Genomic DNA, 15,531 nt, shown 5'->3' with positions numbered 1-15,531 from the left:
CAGACAGACAGGGCTTTGCTGTCCGTAACACACACACACACCCGCAAAATGAGCTAACGTTACGCTAGAAGCGAATTAGCCTTCACCTCAAGCCAGGACTGCGAGCGAGCTGAGCTGCAGTTTATATTTCTAGAAGGTCAACGGGCTCATAGTGATGTTACTAGTAGTTGACTGGGAGGTGTTTATTATAATTTGGGGAGAGTCCGCAGCCTGATGCTTACCTGCTAAACGCTAAGCACTGACGACATGCGCTCTGAATACACACTGCTGATTGGCTATTACCGCTCTGAATACGCACTGCTGATTGGCTGTTACCGCTCTGTATGTAACCAATCAGATGGTTGTGTGGGTGGGACAATGCTGGGTGCTGTGTACTGACAGAGACAGGCAGAAGGAAGCGGAGCAGCTTGTTAAGACTTTAGCTTAGCTTAATATGTTCATGTGGAAACTCGTTCGGTACACCTCCGAACCGAACCCCCCGTACCGAAATGGTTCAATACAAATACACGTACCGTTACACCCCTACCACACACACAAAAGTACTTAAAGTATCAGTAGAGTGGAAAAACAAGTTGCCTCTATCTCTATATTGTAGCTATTAACATACATATCTGATTTATGACACCGAAAGACTTACAAAATATGCTAGTAAATAGATATGATCAAAATAGTATCCATCTCAGAGAGATTTCCGAGCCATTTTGAAAGATAATGAGCAAGCCAGTCACGGGATCTGTGACGTAGAGTTAAGAACCAGAGATCCTTTCCCCATCAACGATGACACCCATTAAGGCTTTGTGAGAGCCAACAACGATTACTCTGGGAAACATTATGATCCAGAACCTTATATTTTAGAGCCCGAACACAAGAAGGATGAGCAATAAATACGTTTTAGAAGCCGAGTATTAAACAAATGTAGCTTTATTGAAACAATATAGAAACAGCAGCATTACTGGGTGCTAAACATACAAATTAACCATAATAAAACAAACACTTACCATAAAATTTCCACTCTTGCTGCGATGCTGACCGATGGGAAGCTCACATAACACCGTTTAGATGAAGAATCAATCTCAATAGTCACGAAGGGCTTAGAAAAATGTGTCACAACTGGCGTCTTTTTGTGTCTTTTTCGCCATCTCAGAGGATGTCAAAGTCGACCAGCCTCTCGGTCAAAGGCCACACATGTCTACTACCAGGTGAGAGATGCATGAACAATAGCAGCGGAAAGTAGTATTAGCTCGCTGCTATCAATGCGGTGCTAAAATAGTCTGTCTACGTTAGCGCTTATGATAAAAATATTGCTCATATTTGGTTAATTTTCAGGTCACCACATGTAAATGGAATTTTGTTGGTGGGTCCTGGATGTTTTTTTAGAGGGTATAATGGGCACTATAGAGGACCCTTGATCGGTTGACTCAATATTTCCGATTTCCATGCATCCATCCATCCATTTTTCTACCGCTGGTCCCTTTCGGGGGATTTCGAATGCATAAAAAAAAACAAGCATATGTTTTCTTGTCTTACATAAAGATTGTGAATGATTGACAGCACATCTTTTTCCAATTTTTTGCAAATTTCCAGTATGACTGATCTGATGATATGATTAGATTGCAGAAGCCTTCCCACCCTGACGTCATCCGAACTCGAATCTACATAAATTGCTTAAGATATTCGGGGCAGAATATTTAAAATGACAGTCTGAAATTGTGGCATTTTGTGATCTTTAGACGGTATTTTCACATACTTTGCGGATTGTAAATACAATTGTATATGGTTTATTGGAAACAGTGAAACACAATTAACCATTCTAAATAGGGATGTCCGATAATGGCTTTTTGCCGATATCCGATATTCCGATATTGTCCAACTCTTTAATTACCGATACCGATATCAACTGATACCGATATCAACCAATATATACAGTCGTGGAATTAACACATTATTATGCCTAATTTGGACAACCAGGTATGGTGAAGATAAGGTACTTTAAAAAAAAAAAATAATAAGATAAATAAATTAAAAACATTTACTTGAATAAAAAAGTAAAACAATATAAAAACAGTTACATAGAAACTAGTAGCTACTGAAAATTAGTAAAATTAACTGTTAAAGGTTAGTACTATTAGTGGACCAGCAGCACGCACAATCATGTGTGCTTACGGACTGTATCCCTTGCAGACTGTATTGATATATATTGATACATAATGTAGGAACCAGAATATTAATAACAGAAAGAAACAACCCTTTTGTGGGAATGAGTGTAAATGGGGGAGGGAGGTTTTTTGGGTCGGTGCACTAATTGTAAGTGTATCTTGTGTTTTTTCTGTTGATTTAATAAAAAATTAAAAAAAAAAAAAAAAAAGACAAAAAAAACAATACCGATAACAAAAAAAATTATATTACATTTTAACGCATTTATCGGACATCTCTAATTCTAAAGTCAAGTTATTTTTCCATTTTATTGGTACTTTAAGTAATGTGAGTAAATGTAATTTTTTACCTTCCACCTTAGCAAATACATTTTTAAAGTAAAAAGGGAATTTAGTACACACATACTTAATGGAAACATTGGTTATAACTTGAGGCATTTCAATTGGTGGAATGTATTATCTTTTTGTCAACCTCTAAATATGTGGCCTTTTTTTTATTCAGTGGGGTCTTTCATTATTATTAATTGTAAGTAAACGTCTAAGTAATTCCTATTGTCATTTTTGTTTTACTTGAGTTGAAAGTCAACACTTAGTTCAAATGCATCATGGTGGTGTTTCAAGGTCTGTTCATCAAAGTAGGTCCAGATACTTGTTGCCAAGATTTGCACACAAAATTATCCCAGTAGCTATATTGGTGTATTTTAACATGATTAAGGTGTATTTAATGGCTTCTAAGTAATGTTATGAATGTGCTTTCGTAACAAGCCACATTCATCGCTGAGATGAACCCAAAGGCTAACTACGAGGCAGGCAGAAAATACTGTCAAATAAAAAAACATAAATAAATCATCTCATTCTGAAAGAAAACAAATCCAAGTTTGCGAACAGAGAATGTACAAACATTGTGTATCCAGGTGTAAGCATGCCAACAGGAACACATTATAGAGCAAAAAAAAAGCAGACACAACGTGTATATTGGAAAACATGACAAGGAAGAGTGTTATATAAATACGCTGACATAATGAATAAATAAATAAATAAGAGAAATGGAGGCAGCTGAGCATGAGGGGAGGAAATGCAGAGGACTGTGCATGATGGAAAACAGCAGGTGACATAGAAGTAAAAGTGTCCGGTCGCTTCCAGGAAAACGGCGTAGAGAGGCAAGAACAAAAACAGCGATTACACACTACGCACATAAGAAAGTACACTAATTAATACACTTTGGTGAAGCTGATGATGGAAATATTAACAAAGTTAACAATATTTGAAGCGTCTTTCCGTAGAAAGGTATCGTAAATGCAGTAAAAGTGCACATGCAGTATTAGTGTGGCCTGCCTCAGGCAGACATGTGCAACAATTTTATAAGCATATTGATTTGCCACACCAAAGAAGAACTTTGCCGAATTTAGTTTTAGTTTGCACAAATTTAGACAGATTTGTCAACAATATTTGAGTCCCCAGTGCACTTTTTTTGTTTATTTTTGTGGAGTTACTATAAATGCAATAGGAAGTAAAAACATATTAAATGTCCCATATTAATATTTTTCAACTATAGTGTGTCAGAAATGTTAAAATTGTCTTAAATACAATATTGATGCTGAAATTTGACAGTTTAGAAGTGTTTTTAGTAAGTCCTATTGGGAACATGCCTGTTTGGGTGTCTGTACCTTTAATGCTAATGAGCTGTTGAGTGTTTCCAAAAAGCACTATTGTGTATTTTTTTAAACTGCTTTTTTAACACATTGTACACACTTAAAATGTTGGGTTAAAAAATAACCCAATTTGAACCCAACTGCTGGTTCAGAAAAGGACAAACCCCTAATTTGAGTTATTTTAACTCAACATTTTGGGTAAATTTTTTCAACCCAACTTGTGCGTTGAATTATTTAACCAAAAAGCTGAGTTATGATAACTCAATGTTGGATTATTCCCAACCAAACTATTAGGTTAAATTATTTAACCCAAAAGCTGAGTTATGCTCACTACAATGTTGGGTTATTCCCAACCCAACTATTGGGTTGCACAATTTAGCGCTCCATGATCTAATAGTTGGTTAAAAATTATACATTTTACTCCTGGTTTGTCCTACTCCTTCCCAACTACTGATAACAATTATTTTTATCCCATTTAAATATACTCAAAAGCAAGAAATTAGTGAAATTTTTTTTTACAATAATTGCCGTGTATGGTCATAGTAGTCCTATACAGCATGCTCAAATATTTTCATGTACATAAGATGTGTGATGTGCGAAAATGTGTTACTCATTGAAAAACAACCCAAAAATGGTTAATCATTTTGAAAACCCAGAAATTGAGATAAAATAATACCCTTATAACCCAAAAAATGGGTTGCACTTCATAAAAATAACTCAAAAAATTAACCCAACACTAGTAACTCATAAATTGGGCTATCAAAATAACCCAGCATTTTTTAGTGTGTAACTCTCTATATACCCATATATCACATACAACAAGTCATGGGACAGAAGAACACAAATGTTAGCAACATTAGCATAAAGTGCTGACGTTACACTTACACATTTTAACAGCGACACCATGCTAGGTTAGCATATTCATTGACGAAAAGCATGTTCAAACTTATAGTTCCATCTGTAGTTGACCGACTGATAGTTGGCTGCGTTTCTATTTTGAGATGTGTAGTGAAGCATGTGTTTTTGCACTTTTTCTGTAATCCTGTCGGTTCCCTGTTGCCCTTTGGCTGCAGTTTTGTTTTCACAGGTAGGAACATCCTACTTAATGGTGAGGTTTAGCTATTTTAGGTTAAAAAATTTATTTTTTTTAAATCAATTATTACCATATATAACCTTCTGAGGGCCAGCGTCCTGTGCAGTGGTCATTTGTGTTTTTTTTTTTAACAACAGGGCTATTTTATCTTGCAAAAATTTGTGACTCTGACGGAGTAAATCGACCAAAAACAATTTTCCACTGCAACATAATTTGCTTGACAAAATATGCACATTGGTCCGTGACAAAATTAGCTATAGTTGCTGGTGAGAATGCTCATTTTTGTTTGCTGATAGAAATGAAAGTTTTGGCAGTGTGAACACAATGACCGCAGTCTTGCCCGCAAGTGGGTCACCAGCGGGTTGAAGCTGCTTGGCAACAGAGGGACTTTTCTCCTCAATGTTGCTTTTGTGTGGCCTGTGGCAAATTGTCTTGCAAATATGTGTGCAAAATGATGTCTCGGCCACCAAGTGAGCGCATACAGTTAGAGCCTAATACAGGAGACTTTGAACCTGACTACACCTGCTAAGAGGCGGGTCCCAGGTATTTATTACAACGTATTCCAACATTTATTGTTAATTTTGACAGCAGTTTTTATTTTAGTTTTAGTCATAGTCTTTTGATGAAAATGTATTTTAGTTTTAGTAATTTTTAGTCATCTAAATTGATTTAGTTTTAGTCTAGTTTAAGTCGACTAAATCCCTTAACATTTTAGTCGACTAAAATTACAGTAAATTTTGTCAGTGTTCAGTATACGACTAAAGTATAAAGGATAACACATTTTTGAAGTTAAGGGTTGCCATATGTAAAAGTTCAGTCACACTTTTGTAGCAGATATATATTTCTCAGATTTATCTCCCTTTTGTCAGATTTAAAGAGGAACTGCACTTTTTTGGGGGAATTTTCCCTATCGTTCACAATCATTATGAAAGACATTACGACGGATGGAATTTTTCATTTAATGCATTCTAAATATTAAATAAATGTAAATAAAAGTCTGCTTATTGCGGAGCCAATGGGAGCTCTACTATTTCGCCCATAAAATCTGATAAATAACCATTCAAAAAGCGCCATAATGGCCAAAAAGCTCCATTTACATTTCGTGACTTGAATATTAACCAAGTATTATTGATATTAACTAACAAAGACAAACAAGTTCATTGTAGATGAACTTGTTTAGCCTGCTCAGTGGCCTAGTGGTTAGAGTGTGAGATCGGTAGATCGTTAGTTCAAACCCCGGCCGAGTCATACCAAAGACTATAAAAATGAGAGCCATTACCTTACTGCTTGGCACTCCGCATCAAGGGTTGGAATTGGGGGTTAAATCACCAAAATGATTCCAGAGCACGGCCACCGCTGATGCTCACTGCTCCCTCATCCCTCGCAGGGGTTGAAACAAGGGGATGGGTCAAATACAGAGGTTAATTTCACCACACCTAGTGTGTGTGTGTGTGTGACTATCAGTGGTACTTTAAGTTTAGATCATAAATAATGCCTTATAAATCAGGCTATAATCCGACAAGTTGGGACACGTTGACAGTCATATAGGACCTGGAACTGGCGAGAACGACACAAAAAACACTTATTCCCACCCCACCCCCACCCTGTTTCTTTGCGAGGATTATGAGATATTTTTCATCTGAATGGGAATATATGAACATCCCAGCAGTCGGCATCTAATGACAACCTTATGTTGTTTGGCTCTCATAAAGTCTGCAGTGAGTAGAAATCAGTGATGAAGGAAAAAATAATCAAACGTGATGCGTTTTTGAAGTTAATGTGCTGCGTTTGCCTAAAATGATCAAAATAAGTAAATATTACATGTTATTATAAATGTGTGCTCCCTACTACATTACATGTATACTTACATCATGTATATAAAACCCTAATGGAGGTATTTGGATGTTTTTTTAGGGGCTCTATAGGCAGAATTGAACAGTTCCCATAAAATCCATTGTAAGCGGATATTTGATCACATGTATTCAATATATAGAATGCATTTAAAAAAAATCCATCCATCTTCATGACTTTCATAATGATTGTGAACGATAGGGAACATTCCCCCCAAAAAGTGCAGTTCTCCTTTAACTTACTTTTCACAGATTTAGATAATTTTTTTATTACATTTAAGTGTAAATTAAATGTGGACTCTAAATATTATATCTAAATGTTGAATCTAAACCTAAATCTTAAATATAAATCTATATGTTAAGTATAAATATATATCTATATGTTGTATCTAAATGTGAGCGCTAAATGTTAAATGCAGCACTAAATGTTAAATCTAAACCCAAATGTTAGTTATAAATCTTGAATCTAAATGTGAGCTGTAAATGTTAAATCTAAACCTAAATGTTAAATTTAAACGTTAAATCTAAACTTAAATGTTAAATCTAAACCTAAATGTTAAATATAAATCTTAAAATCTAAATGGGAGCGCTAAATCCCTCGCTAAGTGTAAAGATGAATATATGTCAGTGACGTGCAGTCACTAGAGGCAGGTGAGGCGGGGCCTCACCTGCCATCATAGAAAGAAAAAAAATGTAAAAAGAAAAAAAAATTATTAAATTGTTATATGTATCCAGTGATTATACTATAAAGTTATTTTCCATTTAACTTAACCAGTTTTAGATTATTTTTATTCAAAATCACTGAATTTTCACATTTGCCGTTCAAATACTGAGAAGAGACGGTGCGGTGAACAGCAGCCAGTTGAGGCACGTCACTCAGTGCCTCAACATGGATTCCGGACTCGGCTAACTGCTGGCCTGCTGTGCAGTGAGACTGTATTGCTATATGAATTATATTATACATTTCCATAGTTTAGTTAGCTGAGGTATATAATGTACAGTGTATTTTGTCAATTAACTGTATGTGTGTAACGTATTTCTTGTGCTGAGCGATCATAAAACGGCTGCAAAAGACGCACTGGCTGAGGCTCCAGTAATCCCGCCTCCTGCACCCCCGCCGTAGAATTGTTGTATCAACTAAAGCCCACACTTAAACTTTCCACGTGCAAGGTTGAATCTATTTAAAAAAGTTATTTCATAAGAAGCCAAAAAGTGCAAAAACAATAATGTTCGTGTTGGAGGAGTTGTGAATGACTGCAGGGCCACAACATTAGGTACACCTGCAGACTGCAGGTGTACCTAATTCACAACTCCTCCAACACAAACATTATTGTTTTTGCAGTTTTTGGCTTCTTATTAAATAACTTTTGTAACCTATTTTCATGGGCTTTCCTCTTTGTGATGTTAAGTTCCTGTTATGCGCTGTTATACAGTATATGCCTTGAGCTCTTATTTTGAAGGCGCTAAGAGCGGAAGTGATGACACAAGGTTTTTGAAAGAAGGTAAATAAAGTGGTCCTCGTGTAAACTGGAGCCTCCGTGTTTGTTATTTTGTAGTTTCATACAGTATAGGCGACATTTATAAACCCTCGGTTACACTTTTTTTAATAGATTCAATCTTGCACGTGGAAAGTTTAAGTGAGGGCTTTAGTTGCGGCGCATGGACTTAATTTATAAGTAAAGGTAAGACCATAATAACGTTTTTTTTAATTAAATGTGCTTTTTTGTGTGCTACAGTTTGTATGTGTAAAGTTAAAGTTAAGTTAAAGTACCGATGATTGTCACACACACACTAGGTGTAATGAAATTTGTCCTCTGCATTTGACCCATCCCCTTGATCACCCCCTGGGAGGTGAGGGGAGCAGTGGGCAGCAGCGGCGCGGCGCCCGGGAATCATTTTTGGTGATTTAACCCCCAATTCCAACCCTTGATGCTGAGTGCCAAGCAGGGAAGAATGCTGGTATGAGCTTTTAAACATAACCCGTTAACTGCTGCCAATCAAATGGTGAATAAGATACTCTTTAGGGTTCATATGTTTGTAAATCTGACTGTGATGAAGTCAGTGCCTCACCAGCCATCAACCTCACCGCATGTCACTGATATATGTATATATAATGTCAATTTCCACCAATCTGACGCCTCTCAGCACCCAATCTCCCAATAGTAAAGAATCTTTTTTTTTAAATCCTGAATCCAGATGGAGATCTGGATCACTCCCAAAATCTAATCACTTGTTTCTTATCTCATTATGGACATTTACTGGACGACTACAAGGATTTCTTTGACATTTCATCCACATAACTTTGTGAGCTTTGCTGCTTTTGTTCTATGGTGGAATAAAATAAACTGAGCGAACTGTCTTGTCAGTCATCGCCTGTCTTTGTCTCTGTGGGTGGAGGCAGGCACGCTAGCATAGACACATACAGAGAAGTTGCAGCCTCGTAACCTCATTGAAATGATCCGGCTCACCCCGAAAATTACATTTCCTGAAAGTTTCATCCAAATTTACCCATGACTTTTTGAGTTACCGAATGTTGCTAACTAATTAACTAACTAACTACCGTATTTTTCGGACTATAAGTCGCAGTTTTTTTCAGAGTTTGGCCGGGGGTGCGACTTACACTCAGGAGCGACTTATGTGTGAAATTATTAACACATTACCGTAAAATATCAAATAGTATTATTTAGCTCATTCACGTAAGAGACTAGACGTATAAGATTTCATGGGATTTAGCAATTAGGAGTGACAGATTGTTTGGTAAACGTATAGCATGTTCTATATGTTATAGTTATTTGAAGGACTCTTACCATAATATGTTACGTTAACATACCAGGCACGCTCTCAGTTGGTTATTTATGCCTCATATAACGTACACTTATTCAGCCTGTTGTTCACTATTCTTTATTTATTTTAAATTGCCTTTCAAATGTCTATTCTTGGTGTTGGCTTTTATCAAATAAATTTCCCCCAAAAATGCGACTTATACTCCAGTGCGACTTATATGTTTTTTTTCCTTCTTTATAATGCATTTCCGGCAGGTGCGATTTATACTCCGGTGCGACTTATACTCCGAAAAATACGGTAATCAACAAACTGGCAAACCTTGGCAAATACATAACCTCTTTGGAGGTAAAAATTGCAAGACACCAGGCAGAAGCAGGACAGACGCAACGTTGGTGCAGCTGATTTTAATTACCGTATTTTACGGACGATAGGGCGCACCAGATTATAAGGTGCACTGCCAATGAATGGTCTATTTTCGATCTTTTTTCATATATAAAGCGTACCGGATTATATGGCGCATTAAAGGAATCATATTTTTTTTTTTTTTTTCTAAATGTAAAACACTTCCTTGTGGTCTACATAACATGTAATTGTGGTTCTTTGGTCAAAATGTTGCATAGATTATGTTTTACAGATCATTTTCAAGCCGCTTTCTGACAGTCGCTTCAGGGTGTGCCGTTTTGTGGGCGGTCTTATTTACGTGGCTCACCTTTGGCAGCGTCTTCTCCCCGTCATCTTTGTTGTAGCGGTGTAGGACGGGAGTGGAAGAAGTGTCAAAGTATGGAGTTAACTGTTTTAATGACATTCAGACTTTACTTAAATCAATAACGGAGCAGCATTTCCTCATCCAAAAACAACAACAACGCCGGAAATGCGTTCCGTGAAAAACCGTCCCACCGGAACTCTCTAATAACTAAAGTTCCTAGGGTGAATAATGTAAACTCACTACACCGGTATGTTTTAGCACTTTCATGGCGAGTTTACTGACAGATATAAGTAAGAACTTTACACTACTTTATATTAGAAATGGCAACAGCGGAGGACGAATGTCCCATAACAAGAAGATAGAGAAAAAGAAGAAGTTTATCGACTACGGTGTCGTCACGGACTACAAAGGCGGACGCGCGCAATTTTTCAGGAATTATGCAGATCCCAAATACAGATCAGCAGGTACCAGAAGGTAAGAAAAGTTGCTTTTGCATAATATTGCGAAACAAAATGCCAGATAATATGTCTTACCTTATACACACACCATAATAATACTCTTATGTTGAAGCACAGTACAATCCATCAAGCGGTGCGGCTTCATAGCTTACCAAAGTCGTACTAAAACATGTTGATAGATTTTTGAGCGCCTTGTGTAATGTTCCATATTTTAAATGGAACATATAAAATGTTGGTGTCGTTTACTTGAGTCATATTGCAGTCTACACTAGGGATGATGTTCGAAACCGGTTCTCCCGGTTGTTCGATAAGAAAAGAACCGATTCCATGGACTCGAATCCCTTTTTGAGAACCGGTTCCCGTTATCGAGGCCACTATAGTAAAGAAAAAGAGTTGGTTCTTTATTCGAATCCCTGGGAACGAATTCCGTCCCACAGGAAATGCCCTGTGGAACATCACAGGAAATGATTAACGACTGAGCTATGTCATTTCCTGTGATGTCACACAAGCAGCAAAAACAATGGACCGGAAAAAACGCCTCAAGGCATGGCTTCATTTTACAAAAAAATACGACGAGGAAACAGCAATATGCAATTATTGCCAGGCTTCGCTCTCATGTAAGGTTACCTAAGCATAGTCAGTGGCTAACGGTAACGTTAACGTTAGCCTTTTTGTATGTGTCTGATAATGTTAACGTTATCTTGTAGCCTACACCACTCCAGAGTTTGCAGGTCTGTAATAAACTAGTGCTTTCTTTCTTTCTTTAGTTTATTTTGTGCATGAACACACTTACAGCATAACACATCACAGTTTCATATCATTTCACTTTACATCATGTTCTGAAAAGGAGTAGGAAGAAGTAAAGCTTATTTAATCCTACCCCTTTCCCACTTCAGAGCATTTACAAATATATACATCATTTACTGACCTTTTTAGAATAAAATAACATCTGTGAATTAGTATATACAACAGTTGTGTAATATGTAATTAATTAATTAATTCAGTCATTATTAATATACTGAGATGAAGAATATCTTATTTTCAATAAGATTGAAAGTATTTCTCATAATTCTTCTTTGTACTTTGTAAGCACTATTAATTTGAACAACCTCTTAAAGTGGATCATATCAGTACAATGTTTAACTTCATTACTTAATCCAGTCCATCATTTAATCCCACATACTAATGCTAAAGACTTAATAACAGACACTCTCGTCTTCACATTCAGCTAATTTCCCCCCTAATTCTATGCTGTGTCTGTCCCTCATTTTCCCTCCAGGACAAGGACGTGCAGTCATTCCTGGAGGAGGCCACACTGATGGACCCCAGAAGGTTTAGATACAGACTGGAGGAGGATGTCGTCAAACCTATCTGTGTGTTCAAGCTAGTTCCACGCCAAGTGAACGTGTTTTTTCCACCGTTGGCGACACGATTAGCGAAGAGCGGGTCAGACTTGATCCTGAAAAAGCAGACATGCTAATTTTTTGGAAGAAGAATTGTTGATTGATGACTGTGGTGTTCTTAGTGTCATAGTGTGTGTAGTTAGTATGTTCCAATAGCAGCAGAAGTGCACTTTTTGGAGAGCTGTATTATTTTCAGTTTTGTGCCCAAGGGACTGATTTTATTTAACACTATATTATTATTTATACACTTACAGTGATCACAGAGACAGGTTGTTTTTGTGTTACTGTATATATTTGTGGCCCTGCGATGAGGTGGCGACTTGTCCAGGGTGTACCCCGCCTTCCGCCCGATTGTAGCTGAGATAGGCTCCAGCGCCCCCCACGACCCCAAAGGGAATAAGCGGTAGAAAATGGATGGATGGATGGATGTATATATTTGTTTTTCTGAAAAATCCCACTTAATATACTTTGGGTAACAACAGTCAATATTCCATCCATCCATCCATTTTCTACCGCTTATTCCCTTTGGGGTTGCGGGGGGCGCTGGAGCCTATCTCAGCTACAATCGGGCGGAAGGCGGGGTACACTCTGGACAAGTCGCCACCTCATCGCAGGGCCAACACAGATAGACAGACAACATTCACACTCACATCCACACACTAGGGCCAATTTAGTGTTGCCAATCAACTTATCCCCAGGTGCATGTCTTTGGAGGTGGGAGGAAGCCGGAGTACCCGGAGGGAACCCACGCAGTCACGGGGAGAACATGCAAACTCCACACAGAAAGATCCCGAGCCCGGGATTGAACCCAAGACTACTCAGGACCTTCGTATTGTGAGGCAGATGCACTAACCCCTCTGCCACCGTGAAGCCCAACAGTCAATATTTATTTATTTTATTTTTTTAGGGGGGTAACACTCAATATTTATTTATTTATTTTATTTTATTTTTTTCTTATAAAATAAAAGTGAGCTTTTGTTAAACCAAATATTGTGTTTTTTTCCATATACAACAACCTATCTGGATTCGATAAGAGAATCGATAAGGAATCGGTTCGATAAGAGGATTCGATAATGGGCTCGAACTCGATAATTTCTTATCAAACATCATCCCTAGTCTACACATATCTCTTGTGTGTGAGACTGCCATCATAGTGCAGTCTACATGTGTCTCTTATATTTGACTGCCATCTACTGGTCACACTTATCATTACACCATGTACCAAATAAAATAGCTTCGAGGTCGGTAAGCAAAACCAGAATTATTCTGTACATTAGGTGCACCGGGTTATAAGGCGCACTGTCGAGTTTTGAGGGAAAAAAAGTATTTTAAGTGCGCCTTATAGTCCAGAAAATACGGAGTGTGAATACTTAAGATGCTACTGGAACGCTAAATGCTGGTAAATTAGACTTTAATTGATCTGAAACGACGTCTGCGCGGTTTGCTAGGTGCTGCTGTTTTGATTAGCGACAAATGGGCTCGGCACTTAACTTTTACTATCTGTGAGTGAACAAGACAAAGTCTATAAACGGAGTGGAACTACATTTATACTACATGGGAGGGACAAGTAGTCTTTGTGGTAATTGAAGACGTGGCATCTGTCATAGGGGAAACCTGTATGACTGAATGAATTAGAGGGGACACCTGTATGATGAATGAAAATGCAGTAATACGGCTTTAATTGACAGTGATAGTGAACTGCTATGTGTGTATACTAGCATAGCACTGCTCCTTTAAAACATGGATAGACGGGGGGTTGTTTTGACAAATGTCACATCTGGACGCTGCAGATGTCGCAATATCAAAGTGCACATGTCACAGCGTGACGCGTGTGTGTGTGGGGGGTGGTGGGAAGTGTTAGGAGGGGGCCCGCTTTGCTACAGATGCTGTCCGTAAAGGCGGGCTGAAAACATTCCCCCTTTGTCATCTGTTCCCTTGTGTTGTTGACACTTGGCAAGGAGGCCACAGCTTCCCGCTGAGCTATACAGCCTAAAAAGGACACCTTGAGATGAAAGATGACTTAGCATATTTGCTGAGGTCACAAACCAAATCCATTTGTGGTGTCATGTTATCGTCTGCACCAGCGGTTTTCAACTTTGAATACCACTTAAAAAGTACCACTGTGTTTATTACCTCATTGTGTCCCTTACAATTTCAAGACCATTGCATTGGAAGTATCGTTTAAAATATCTTCGGTAAATACATTTGTATTATTATTAGAGCTGTCAAACAATCAAAATATTTAATCTATCTAATTTAGTCTAATATATTGTTATATGCAAATGTTTTTTAATTAAACATGAATTAAACTAAACCTTAGATATAAATATATATGTTAAACATAAATCTATATGTTAAATCTAAACCTAAATCTTTGAATCTGAACCTAAATTTTGAATCTAAACCTATATGTTAAATCCAAACTTAAATGTTAAATCTAAATCTAAATGTGAGCGCTAAATGTTAAATCTAAACCTAAATCTTAAATATAAATCTATATGTTAATCTAAACTTAAATCTTGAATCTAAACCTATGTTGAATCTTAACCAAAATGTTTAATCTAACTCTAAATTTGAGCACAAATGTTAAATGTGAGCGTTAAATGTAAGGGCTAAATGTTAAATCTAATTTTAAATATGAGCGCTAAATGTTGAATCTAAACCTAAATGTTGAATCTAAACCTAAATGTTAAATCTAAACTTAAATGTTAAATGTAAACGTGAGCTGTAAATGTTAAATCCAAACCTAAATGTTTAATCTGAACCTAAATCTGAAATCTAACTCTAAATGTGAGCACTAAATCTCTCGCCAAGTGTAAAGATTAATATTTATAGAATGTCAATATTACACCAGTCAGACGCCGCGCCCACATCTCTGCCTCTCAGTGCAGACACTCCTACGCCTTTCTTACTGCGGATTAAGGAAACATGACGGATGCTTAATGACAAATAATGCCAATAAAGCTGCATATTTAAAAAAAAAAGTTTGCTCCAAACATGTGAGTGGGCATGGTGTGTTGCATAAAGACAGACACTCAAACACGTCGACGCTGCACTTCCGCATTGGACAATGAATGGAATTGATTCTTACATCAAGGCATGCAGTGTGCATGAATACAAATATTTCTATTTGTTTGTGTCTTTCATAATTTTGCTGCGCTCTTACTTCATGATTGTGTCAGATATGAACCGTACTTCATGATTGTGTCACATATGAACTTTACCATCACTGTAAACAACGCAGTCACTGTCCTATAAGTTTGCTGCAAGGAGCAGCCGCTGACACGCGCGTTTTGAAACGGTTCTAGAGAATATGTCTTAATTGTGACTTGAATGTTAAAAACATGATAATTGTAAGTGTGAAGTCATGATTTTGTCAGAGATTCGGATCCGGTGCATGCCAATATGCTTATTTTCCATTTTTCTGCTCCT

The 15,531-nt window shown here is 37.3% G+C and overlaps 1 protein-coding gene across 3 annotated transcripts in view; it reads right to left on the bottom strand.

Moving 5' to 3' along the window:
• Positions 1 to 15,531, bottom strand: part of slc6a22.1 (solute carrier family 6 member 22, tandem duplicate 1) — an 89,859-nt gene that overhangs the window by 44,236 nt on the left and 30,092 nt on the right. The window lies entirely within an intron of this gene.

This window comes from Nerophis lumbriciformis, linkage group LG38 (assembly GCF_033978685.3).
Source record: "Nerophis lumbriciformis linkage group LG38, RoL_Nlum_v2.1, whole genome shotgun sequence".
NCBI lineage: Eukaryota > Metazoa > Chordata > Actinopteri > Syngnathiformes > Syngnathidae > Nerophis > Nerophis lumbriciformis.
The sequence above is the reverse complement of the archived record's forward strand: the minus strand, read 5'-3'. Positions and strand labels throughout refer to the sequence as shown.